Source organism: Dipodomys spectabilis, unplaced genomic scaffold (assembly GCF_019054845.1).
Source record: "Dipodomys spectabilis isolate Male_0828 unplaced genomic scaffold, ASM1905484v1 ptg000092l, whole genome shotgun sequence".
Classification (NCBI taxonomy): domain Eukaryota; kingdom Metazoa; phylum Chordata; class Mammalia; order Rodentia; family Heteromyidae; genus Dipodomys; species Dipodomys spectabilis.
Genome location: NW_024870769.1, coordinates 3,097,103 through 3,108,409, shown reverse-complemented (window position 1 = coordinate 3,108,409; position 11,307 = coordinate 3,097,103).

Genomic DNA, 11,307 nt, shown 5'->3' with positions numbered 1-11,307 from the left:
ACAAATCCAAGAGAGCAATTTTCCCCTGAATATTTTTAGTCCTTGAACCAACCAAGGTTGGGTAAAGCTATAGATGCAAAACCTGGGCACATAGAGAGCCAACAGTCTGTGCCAATCCCCCCCCCCCCCCCCCCCCCCCCGGCCCCTGGCTTAGGAAAGCCCAAAGGGTGAGGCCCTCCCTACCTTCTATGACCCAGAAAAGCTCTTACAAGGGTGTAGGAGGAAGAGTGTTCCTGTGAGAAATTCCAAGATGATTAAGGCTATTCATTAGCCTTTAACATTCTTCAGATTGGCCTATTATATCTCAAGCTGAGGGTCTCATAACTCATGTAGAAGAAACCACTTATAAATTAGCAAATGGAAGAACAATGTAAATGTCTCACAAATATGAATGCAATTTAAATAAATTAGTCATAAACCATATTAAAATGAAGGCCAAGGATGTGGATTTATTGTATTGACTAAAATATGAAGGGCTATATCTTAAGCTACCAATTTGTTTTAGTATGCATACTTCAGGTACTAGCAGTATAACTAGAGATGTCTAAACAGTAAAGTAGATTTATAAACCAAATTGATACTAACAGTGACATAATATTAAACACGCAGTTCATTTATAACTGGAAGTTTATAAGTCTAAATAGAGTTGAGTCTGAAAAAATAAGAGGAAAAAATATTTGTCATTGATGAGTTTTCAGGATATGAAAGACTTGTTTTGTAGTTGAGTTTTGCCTTGGGCACTCCCTTGAACCTGGAGTTTGCAAACTAGGAATGCAGCATAGGGTTCAAGAGCTTGGTGCTCAGCAGGAGAACAATTCTGTCCTGTGTAACCTGCACTGCCTGGCCACATCCCCATAGGTCCTTGGAACGCATGCCATTCATTGCTGGAAACAATAGAAATCTCTCACAACTAGATTCTTCATTTTTTTTTTAATTTAATTTTATTTTATTTGAGAACATACTGTACAGAGGGGATTTTTTTAATATATATTTTTTATTGTAAAGATACTGTACAGAGGGGCTACAGTTACATGAGTAAGGTATGAGTACTTTTCCTATCGAGCATTGTTACCTCCTCCTTTGTTTTTTCCCTACCATCCCTTCCCTCCCCACCTCCCCAACTCCTCCCTCCCCCACCTGCAAGCTGTAGAGCTCATTTTCAACATAATGTCTTGTACATCCCATTGTTACAATGGGTCAACCTGTATTCTTATTTCAGCATTTGGCTATTTCCCTTCTCCTCCCTAAATCAAAAAACTATATATACAAGACACAGTGCACCAGAATCAAATACAATGAAAACAAGGGTTATACCAAGATTCTTCCGTTTTTAAGACTAAGTCTCATAGCCTCTTTTATAAATAAAAGATACATTAGATCTAGAAGGAGAAGCCATCAGACAGAATACAAATACTTTTCTAAGTTTCACCAACTTGGGAGTCTAAATTTTTCACTGAAATCCATTCATATAAAACCATGTTAGTTGTCTTCTCAATTGAAACACCAAACACCAAATGGCAGATAATACACATATGTCCAGAAGCCTGGTATCTGAGTAGCCAGGAAAACACAGAAGACCCAGGCTGCTTGCCCCAGAAGACCCAGGCTGCTTTCCACAGATGTTAGCAGTGACCTCCAAGGCTCAGGCCTCATGGCTTGTGGAGGCAAAGCCAAAGACAAGTTATTAGATGATCATTACCAAGCTGGAACTCTTAGTGAAGGTCATGAAGATCAAGTCTCTGGGAAGATCTAGCCTTTCTCCTTCCCCATCATGGAGACTGAGATCACTGATTTTTCTGAGATCACTGATCCTTGAAGGATGTCACATGGACTGATCTTTCTGGTGACTTTCCCTATCCCAATATTATTATCTAAGGCCTCTTAGCAAACATTAATTTTATTAACACACCAAAGACAATCATCACTCAGGAACTCCAAGAATTATAGGAGCTCCGTGCTAGGAAGTAGGGACATAAACCAAAACATTTTTATTATAGCATAATGACCCATCTGTTCTTCCATGTTTTCTATTTTTTTTCCATTAGAGCCTTTAGCATATTAATCATAGTGATTTTAAATAACTATGGTCTGAAAACACCAACACCCTGCCATCTCTGGCACTGAGGCAGATTAGTTAAAGGGAAAGAATGCTGAAACCAACTCCTTCTCCTAGCCAGGCCTTAGGAGACACCCATAAATCCTATCTCCTCCTTCCTATCTCCCAGGGCCACTTCTACTTGGGGGTTAATTAGTGGTTCCTAGGGACAAAGAAACTCCCAGCTATTTCTAACCAAACTGTGCACCTATATAGTGGAACCCCTTACGTCCTCCTTAGCCTGATCTTTGCCCAACAACCTCCTAATTTAGGCCTCATTCATATGCATTGAATCTAATACATATATTTAAAACCATGGTATGGCATCCTTACACATGCGCAGGTCTGTCCCCCAAATCTTCCAAGTGGTAGTCCCTCATTTTAAGACCAGCCCACTATCTGTTCCATGATTTCCTCCCACACTTCTAAATCCTGGAAAGCTGGAATTTTCTTAACCATGTGTTTGCCTGGCCTGCTGTTTCTCTTAACAGTGTACTTTCTTTCTATTAGATTCCTTCTTTGCCACCTTACGTGTGTGTGTGTGTGTGTGTGGGGGAGGGGGGGCTTCATTCAATTCTTCCTTAGAGATGTAAAAACTCTGAGATCTTTATCTCCATGACCACCCACTGGTAAGAGAGCTGCTGCTTGTTCTCAGCTCTTACACTTTTTATTATCTTATAATTTGTTGCTGTTGTTGTTGCAAGTTGGTCATGGTAAAACAGAGGTGTGGTAAATTGGCCTTCTGTGATGTGGGGAGTGGACAGACTCCTGAAATCCCATTTCCTACTCAGTCTTCTAGTGAGCTGTGCAAAATCACAAGTGCCTCTCACTCCCCTCCACACCAGAAAGCATGCATCTGATAAAACCTCAATAACTGAGGCTTTACAGAAATGCATTTTTACAAGGAATGTCCGTTGGGTGCTGGAGGCTCATGCCTGTATTCCTAGCTCCTTGGGAGGCTGACGAATTGTTAAATCATCATCACCAATCTGGAACTCTTGGTTGAAGACAGGAAGATCAAGTCCTGGGGGAGATCTGAGGATGCAATTAGAAGCCAGCCAGGGCAAACATATCCAAGAGACTCTTATCTCTGCAGTCAACTAGTAAAAGCCTGAAATGGAAGTGTGGCTCAAGTAGTAGAGTGACAACCTTGAGCAAAAAAAGTCAAGCAAGAGCACAAGGCCCTGAGTTCAAGCCAAGGTTGCAGCATAAATGGAATGCTCTGCAGTGAATAATGGCTGCTTCTTTTCCCTTGCTGGTACCACGAGGAAATTTTCTCTGTTATTTACTGGAAGAGACTAGTTAGAATCCAGGAGGGAGAATTCACAAGAATGCGGGAGAATCTTAACCCTTAAATTTGTGACTTTGAGCCTCCAGTACTCCCCATTACAGCCTGGGTTTTCCTGTGCCAGTCCTGGTTCCTAAGGAGCTGTCGGCCTGGATTTCCTTCATAGGGGTGTCTCTGAGACAGTATTCAGTGCTGGGATCTCACATCTCTAACAGATCTAAAAAGAGTTGTGGATATTTATTTTTACTTTGTTCAACATTTTACTCATAACCCATGGATGACCTTCAAGCTCCATAGAGAGCCTACTGAAAAAAGATGTCAAAAGAAGCTTTTGCTAGGGCTGGGAAGGTGGCTCAGAGGTAGAGTGGTTGCCTTGCATGCCTGAGGCCCTGGGTTCTCTTCCTCAGCACCACATAAGCAAAAAGAAAAAAGCCGGAAGTGGCGCTGTGGCTCACGTGGTAGAGCGCTAGCCTTGAGCTGAAGAGCTAAGGGACAGCGCCCAGGCCCAGAGTTCAAGCCCCACAACCGGACCAAAAAAAAAAAAAGAAGCTTTTGCTGGGCCCACAAATTAACTAAAAGCAGGAGAAGTTTGGCAGAACTACCCCCCATTTTGTATGGAGGTATGTTACTTGGCAGTCACCTTAGAATCCTGGGATGGATCCCGGCAGGATGTCTTGATCATAAGGAAGGGAAATACCCCCAAGAAATACTAGAGGCTCCTCAGGACAGAGCACCTGCCAGGCAACATGACTTGTTTATGCTCATTAGAGATGACAGCAATAACAACTTCTACTGACAACCTCTCTGGAACCCCTCCAAAAACAAGCACTGGGAGTGTCCTGAACCAGGCTCAACCTGTGACTAAGAACATGTCCTCTGCCATTGCCCCAGTTCCCTATCCTCCCTGGCGAGGGCTGAAGTTGTGCTATGGTCCCCACCGACTGTGGCACAATGAATCTTTCTCTGATCATCATTATCACCTTTCCCTCTCCCTCCTTCTTCTCCTCCCTCTTTTTTCCTCTCCCTCTTCTCCCTCCCCTTCTCTCATGCCCATACTAAGGTTTGGATTCTGGGCTTGGATGCTGTCCCTGAGCTTTCCTACTCAAGGCTCTACCTTTCCTGCTCTACCATTTGAACCACAGCTCCACTTCCAGTTTTGTTGGTAGTTAATTGGAGATAAGAGTTTCATGGACTTTCCTGCCCAAGCAGGCTTTGAACCACAATCCTCTGATCTCAGCCTCCTGAGTGGCTAGGATTACAGGTGGGAGCCATTGGTTCCAGGCTCTTATTATCTCTTTATTTGAAGTATAAGGGCCAGTGGCCAGATGTGACTTCTGGATGAGGGCCTGGGACCTAAAATCTGGTTTCACCACCTGCAGCCAGGAGTGTATCTTCTGTATTGGCTTGCTTACTGTCATTCGACTCTTTAGGGCGGGAGCTGTATGAGGAGAATTGCTTAAATGTGTTTTCATCTGTTTCCTTTGTATCTAGGACAGGGACTAGCATATATCAGGGGTTCAAGGAGTACACTGAAAGAATTTTTGGTCTTTATCCTCATTCACTTATAGAATTAATATAATATATAATACAACCTAATATCATATTTTAATAGCAATGTTGCTTATGTTTGGACTGTGTGAAGGTATTTAATAAGCAAATTAATTTGGTGGGCTAGATTGCTTTTAGGAAATGTCCTATCTTTGTCATATCAGGGCCACATAGACAATAAAATCATTCATTCATTCATTCAATGGGTTGAACGCCTCAGTTTCTCAGTACATTTGTCACCTTAGTGCAAATATGGATTAAACTCTACTTGAAGGGTAAAGTTTAACCCACCAGAAAGACCAATGCACTTGAGTAAGCACATTTCTAATTTTCCACAGTACTGAAGTGAGTTAAGAAGGGAGTTGGGGAGACGGTGTAGAGGAAAGATCTAAGCCTATTGTCACACAAAGGCTCCCTTTTGTGATCTCAGCCAGTTTTTCCCTTCCCAATACTCTCCTCTCCTCCCCCCAAAGGCTCCCCATTTCTCCTAAGCTCTCCTCTCCCAAACCACCCCAACTAAATCTTATCAGCCCTTGGTCTTCCAGGTTTTAGGCATAGCCCAACAGCCATTAGCCTTCCCAAGCAGAATGCACTCTCCAGAGATCCTGGGTGGGTGGGTGGCCCATTGCTCTGCAGAACTTCACAGAATGCATAAGGAGGAAATTGGTTCAATCTTCCACTTTTAAATGAAGTATGTGGGGGCTGGAGAAGTGAGGGGAGGGATATAGTGGCCACAAGACCAACTAAGGATGGCCCTGGGACAGGGGTGTCTTGGTCCTCCACTTTTTCCACTACCCAGTTTAATTTCTTTTGGTAATAATGAAGCTTCATAGTTTATTTATGGCGTGAGATAGGATTCACTGAAGAGTCTATATGATCTGTAGCAACAACCAGATGGTCCTTAATAAAACATTAATAAAGCAAAAGCAGATGGCATTTAATAAGGTAGTATATAAACATGCCTGAGAGCCATCAAAAACATTTTTTTTCTGGATTCTTTAATAGTAGAAATTAGCAGACAAGACATAAAAGGAAACCAGAATCTAAATCCTGACATAAGAAAATGTTTAGGGCTGGGAATGTGGCTTAGTAGGAGAGTGCTTGCCTAGCATGCATGAAGCCCTGGGTTTGATCCCTCAGTACCACATATGAGAAAAAGCCAGGAGTGGCGCTGTGGCTCAAGTGCAAGTGGTAGAGCTCTAGCCTTGAGCAAAAGCAGCTCAGGGACAGTGTCCAGCCCTGAGTTCAAGCCCCAGGACTTGGTGGGGAAAAGAAAAGAAAAAAGAAAAAAATGTTTTGTTTGTTTTTGGGTCCGGTTGTGGGGCCTGACCTCTGGGCCTGGGCGCTGTCCTTCAGCTCTTCAGCTCAAGGCTAGCGCTCTACCACTTGAGCCACAGCGCCACTTCCGGCTTTTTTCTTTTTGCTTATGTGATGCTGAGGAATCGAACCCAGGGCCTCAAGCATGCAAGGGAAGCGCTCTACCACTGAGCCACCTTCCCAGCCCCGAAAAAAATGTTTTGGCATTTCTTTTGTGTGGATATTGTGGATAGTAGATTTTAAATGTATTTAAGTGATTTAAAGGATTTTAAAAGGTTTCAAAATCCGAAATGTAAAGTTAGAATATGAACTGAGGCCTGTGTAATAATCCGAGAATGAATTTCAGTAGATTCAAAGGCTGCCATCCTAAGGTTTAGTTTTTTCATCTGTAAACTGAACATCGTAATACAAAGTTATACAAAGAGTCAGTAAGCAGCGCACATAAAACACCAAACTGAACGCAAAGTAAGTAGTAGAAAACGTGCTAGTTGTGGATGTCCACCCTGGCGCCATTTCCTAACACAGATAAAAGTAGCAAAGGTGTAGTGGTTCAGTAAAATACCTGTTTTCTAAGCATTTTTTTCATCTTCCTGATTAAAACTTGTTATCCAGAAAGGAAGTGCATCAACACTGATGGCTTAATCCGATTTTGGCAGTGTGACTTCCCTGGGGACTCCTGACAGCTCGGCTGTTTAACTAGCTCAGGCAGGTAAAGGCTAATCATGCCTGGCAGGCAGGAGTGTCTGTAAGGCTTTCGGGGTGAGGCGGGAGAGAGGAGAAATGGAGCCTCAGGAATTTTCAGTCCTGTTTGCTAATCTCATACGGTCCTGCTCAGCAAGGTCCTGACCAAATGCAGGATTTTCTTTATCCACAACTTTTTCTTCTCATGTCAGAATTACCAGCTTCTTTATTTCAGTAAGTAATTCCTCTAGCCATTGTAAGTGTGTGTGTGTGTGTGTGTGTGTGTGTGTGTGTTTTCTGGGTCTTGAACTCACAGCCTGGACACTGTCTCAAGCATCTTTGCTCGAGGATAACCTTCTAACACTTGAGCCAGCCCAGGCAGAAAAGTCATCTCCAATTAGCTACCAAAAAGCCAGAAGTGGACTGTGACTAGAGTGGTAGAGTGCTCACCTTGAGCAAATAAAGCTCAGAGACCTCACCCAGACCTTGAGTTCATGCCCCAAGACTGGCAATAATAATAATAATAATAATAATAACAATAATGTTGGAAAATGGAATGAAAATCCAGGGAATAAGAAGCTAGTAATCATAGCTACCATTTCTTATAAGTCCTTGCTGACAATGTACCAGACAACAGATCACAGTACCTCTGAGAATTGGGTGTTATTTCCACTTCCCAGATGAGGAAACCAAGGTTTAGAAGAATGAGGACAGCAAACGGGAGGAAGAGGTGGTTTCAACGTAGTCCTGTGCTAACTCTAAAGTCATGACTCAGTCAAGTCTTTTCCAATTTTAATTTTTTTTTTTGGGTTATCAGTACAGGGGATGTAACTCAAGGCTTGTGCTATATGACTTGGGCCATACCTCCACTTCTGCCCTTTTTGGTGGTTTAATTGGAGATACAATTGTCCCGGGCTTTTCTGCCCAGGCTGGCTTAGAACCAGGATCTTCAGATCTCAGCCTGCTGAGTAGCTAGGATTATGGGCGTGAGTCACCAAGGCCTGGCCACAGTCAAGTCTCCCAACCCTAACCCCGGCCCAGGGTGGAGAGTTATTTATTTACTTTTTATTATTATGTACTATTAGTCATAAGTCAGGTTACGAGTACAGTGCATCTTGATCAATGCCACTTCTTCTTCATTTCTCTCCACTGTGCCCGCCCCCCATCCCCGTCAGGTCTTATTCAGCAGTTGGTTTTTGATGGCCTTGACCTTTTTCTTGTCTGTTAATGTGAAGACATTAGCAAGGGAAGATGATTTGCTTGAAGACAGCAAGCTATCTTGAAACGGGAAGTTTCCATGGGCCCACTTCCTGCTGCCACCTCCTCATTCCTCAGAGAAACCAACCTCAACGCGAGATGACAAACCGCAGTTCTCTGAAGAAATATAAATAAAGCTGGGAGATGTCAAAGTATGCTACTAGAAGTCCAAATACCAACAGCCAGTTCTGCCACTACCAACGGTTGGAAGCAAAACAAAACCTTTAGGCTTTTGAGGATTTCCAGGTTGAAAGGGCTCACCTTTCTGAGCTGTTTTCTCTTGTATCCTGCAGGCATGCTCAATACTTCTAGCAATCAGCCAGAGTCAAGAAAACTTTTTCTTGCCAAACTGTTTTTTGCATTGCAATTAGTCTTTTTAAGGACCTTACCAAACGACAAATGTGTATACAATTTCCACTCTCCCCCTCCAGTTATAATTCAGCTGAGAAGTTTGATTGATCATAATTGATTACAGTTGAAAACACAACTCTTGTCCCCACTCTGGCTTGTTTCTCTCTGCATTCTTGGAAGACAGCCTCCTTTAATTAGGTAGAATTAAGACAAACTAAGGTTGTTTTTGGTTTGATTTTTGTTTTTTGGTACTAGTCCAGGGGCTTGAACTCAGGGCATGGGTGTTGTCCCTGAGATGCTTTTTCTCAAGGCTAGCACTCTACCACTTGAGCCACAGAGCCACTTCTGGCCTTTTCAGAGTAGTTTTTATTGGTGATGAGAGTCTTACGAACTTACCTGCCCAGTCTGGCTTTGAACTGTGATCCTCAGATCTCAGCTTCCTGAGTAGCACCCAGCTCAAAACTCAGTTCTTTAATACAATGTTGATAGAATCTGAAAACATGTTATTTCGACGAACTCAGCTCAACTCCTTGGGCTTTCCCTAGCTGGAATTCTGTAGGAAAGATCTGAATTAGCCAACATCTATTGTCCTCTAAAAGCACTTTAAACCTCAATTTGTTAATGCTCCGAAGCCTTTAGCGACCCTTTTCCCTGAGTAGAGCATTCACCTAGCAATTTTGAGGCCCTAGGTTCAATCCCCAGTACAAGGAAGGAAGGAAGGAGGGAGCAAGGGAGGGAAGCAAGGAAGGAAGAAAGGAAGACAGGGAGTGAGTGAGGAAGGGAGGGAAGGAGGGAAAGACAACAGGAAGGTCATTTTCTGGTACCCCTTGATGTTAGGAGGGCCCATGAGACTGCTGCCCAAAGGATGTCAATTGATGCTGGCCATCCTCAGGAGCCCACAAAGAGGTCCATGTTGGAGCAACCTAGGCAGTCTGGAACACAAAAGGTGGAGTCTCCAGCGGCCCCATTCTTGAGGGAGCAGAACCTTCCTCCAGCTGCACCCCCACCAGCTGGGCCTTTGGGAGGTGATTGCATGAAAACAGTGGTGACTTCTACCCAATGAAGACTCAGCCAAAAGTTGCTGTATTTGAAATGGGAAACCAGGTATTGAATCTGCCAGGGCCTTAACTGGGGACTTCTAACTTCCAGAACTGTGAGGAGCAAAGTTGTGTTGTTTATAAGCTATCTGGTCTGGTCTGTGGGATTTTGTTACAGCAGCCTGAATGGATGAGGACATTTACACGTCACCTTAGACCCTTGAGGCCAGGCAAGTCATCTTTACCAGCTGAATGGTGTGTGTGTATACACACGCACATGCACGCGCACATGCATGCACACACACACACACACCAATACTAGGACTTGAACTCTGGGCCTGGGTGTTGTCCCTTAGCTTCTCCTACTCTACCACTTCATTTCCAATTCTTTACTGTTTTATTGGGGATTAAGGGTCTCATGGACTGTCCCAGGTTGGCTTTGAACTTCCGTCTTCAGATCTCAGCCTCCTGAGTACCTAGGATTACAAATGTGAACCATTGGGCAGTCAGCCTACTTTTTCAAAAAATTTCTTGTAGGTCATGGGCAACTGAACTCTGGGCTTGGACGCTGTCCCTGTGCTCTTCAGCTCAAGATGAGTGCTCTACCGATTGAGCCACAGCACCCCTTCTGGTTTTCTAGTGGTTTATTGGAGATAAGAGTCTCACAGACTTTCCTGCCCAGGCTGGCTTTGAACCTCAATCCTCAGATCTCAGCCTCCTGAGTAGGTAGGATTACAGGCATGAGCCACAGGCGCCAGCTTGCTTTTTCTTTAAATACCGAATCACTTTGGCAAAACCAGCAACCATTTGTTTACCTATTTATCCAACATCCATTAATTTTCACCGATCTTGTAGAAGAGTAAGGCCTCACAATCTGGTTGAAGAAACAAGAGGGCTCATTCCTAAATGTTTTTTTTAAAGTAAGTGCCATGCAGTAAGTTCTAAGTTTGTAGTAGTAAGCAAAGCAGACAAAAGTTGTTGTCTTTAGTGAGCTAACATTACAAGTAGGATAATGCATGAAATTAGTAAGAAGAACATCTAGCTGATGGAAGAGCAAAGGAGAAACAGTAAAGCAGGGAAGAAACTAGGGTTGTTGTGGGTGGGAGCTTTAATTTTGGGCCTTGGGGTAAGGCTTTATTGAGACTGCAATTTAGATGCCCCACAAAGCACATACTGTCACGTGTGTCTTTGTGGGTGTTGCTTTCTCCTCACCAGGTTTGAAAGCAACCACAAAACTCCATGGCTGGTACTAGGACTTGAACTCAGTGCCTGGGAGCTATCCCTTAGCTTTATTTGCTCCTGTGTAGTCTACCACTTGAGCCACACCTCCTCTTCCAGGAGAGATAAGAGTATCACAGGCTTTTCTGCCCAGGCTGGCTTCAAACCTCCTACCTCGGATCTCAGCCTCCTTGGTAGCTAGCTGGGATTACAGGTGTGAACCACTGGCACCACGCATCTCTATACTACTTGAAAGTATGGAGAGAGAAGAAACTTTATTTTTGGTTCTTCCATGGGATGAGAAAAAAGCGATCTACAAATATTGACTGAAAAGATAATAATCAAGCCTTGAGCACCGGCTAAATTCCGGTTTCACCTGGTGTTTACCAGCACCTAATACTTGTAGGAGGCCAGGCTTCGACGTCGCACGTAAATCCAGCTGTTCCCAGGCAGGGGCACGGTGGCCTCCCGAGGCCAGCGTGGACAGTGAAGGCACGGTGCGAGTTCACACCCCA